The sequence below is a fragment of the Trichosurus vulpecula genome, chromosome 3 (assembly GCF_011100635.1).
Source record: "Trichosurus vulpecula isolate mTriVul1 chromosome 3, mTriVul1.pri, whole genome shotgun sequence".
NCBI classification, from domain to species: domain Eukaryota; kingdom Metazoa; phylum Chordata; class Mammalia; order Diprotodontia; family Phalangeridae; genus Trichosurus; species Trichosurus vulpecula.
Genome location: NC_050575.1, coordinates 319,627,974 through 319,629,525, shown reverse-complemented (window position 1 = coordinate 319,629,525; position 1,552 = coordinate 319,627,974). Strand labels below are relative to the sequence as shown.

Sequence of the window (1,552 nt, the reverse complement as noted above, 5' to 3'; positions counted from 1 at the left end):
ATGAATTCATCAGTGCTGCCCACTGAGACACCCTTGTCATTTATACCACATTTCTTCCAATTTATAACCAGACAACCTGTCTTGTGAAGTATTGAAAAAGAATCACTCAAAACAGAAGCAAATACAAATTTTAATCGTATCATCTAGACAGTTTCACCAGAATTAAACTATAAAAAATAGAAACTACATTCTCTAAAAAAAAAAAGATATCCATAAGAAGCCAGAGCTTAACTTCCTCCCCACCAACTCTGCCCCAAATTGTAAACTCCTTGAAAACTAACCCAGGATAAGCATGGTTTGGGGTTAACACTCATTCAAAATGACAAACCCCTACTCATATGTCTTCCCCCACCCAAAGAAAGCAAAAATGAGTATTCAATTTTTTTAAATTTTAAATGTTATTGAAATCTTTCGTTTTACTTCACCTTTAATTCTGACTATGACTCTCCACTTCTGCTACCCAGAGAGCCACCACATGTAGCAAAGGAAGACAGAAAAAGAAAAAGAAAAAGGAAGCACTTACTTCTGCAATGTTAACCAATGCATCAACAGAATCTAAAGGTATGTGCAGTGTTCCAAATCTATAACTGCTAACCTCAGCAAAAAAAGGAAGGGCATTGAAAAAGAGAAGGAAAGGAGCTCTTCCGGTGATGGACCTGACAAAAATTAAAAATGGTTCAGTGTCTGATATACCACTGTAGGCTGTCCTACAATACAGCTTCCAACAAAACTCGGATGTCACCAACCCCAGGTAACAGAATTGTTTACCTTTATACCAACAAAGTTGGAAAAGCACCAAAATCAGCCTGTGGTATATGCCCAGGAAGACTTCGAGGTGTTCATGCAGTGAGACCTTAAAGTTCTTATGAGGCTATCGAAGACAAAAAAGCATGTCAGCAGGGCTTATGGTGGCTCCATGTGTGCTAAGTGTGTCTGTGACAGGATCAGGTGTGCTTTCCTGATTGAGGAGCAGAAAATTGTTGTGAAGGTGTTGAAGGCACAAGCACAGAGTCAAAAAAGTAAATAAAAAGGATATGTTTTTTGAGTAATAAAGAAAATTAAAATTTGTAAAAAAAAAAAAGAGAGAGAGAGAAGGAAAGGAAATTCTCTTTGAAGAAAAGCTTGGATCACTACAATTACATAATATTCTATTTGCATTGTTTTTGTTCTTTCTACTTACATTGCTGTAATCATTATAGACACTGTTTTGTAGGTTCTCATTACTTTACTTTGCATTTGTTCACATGTAAGTCTTCTCACCCTTCTCTGAATTCTTCTTCTTCATTCTTTCTTACACAGTAACAATTCATTACATTCATGCACCATAATTGGTTTATTCATTGTCCTACTGATTGGAACAACTTTGTTTCCTGTTCTTTGTGACCATAGAAGCACTGCTACAAATATTTTTTGTACATATGGGATGTTTCTGTCTTTTACTTCCTTTGGATATATACCTAGCAGTAGTCTTTGGGACAAAGGATATAAACATTTTATATCTTACATCATTTTATACACTCTATAGATTTTATGGACTTTCTTACCATAATTC

At 35.5% G+C, this 1,552-nt stretch overlaps 1 pseudogene; it reads left to right on the top strand.

Annotated features, from left to right (window-relative positions):
• The first annotated feature begins 672 nt into the window (after positions 1–672).
• On the top strand, positions 673–1,027 carry LOC118841041 (annotated as a pseudogene).
• Positions 1,028–1,552: the final 525 nt, after the last annotated feature.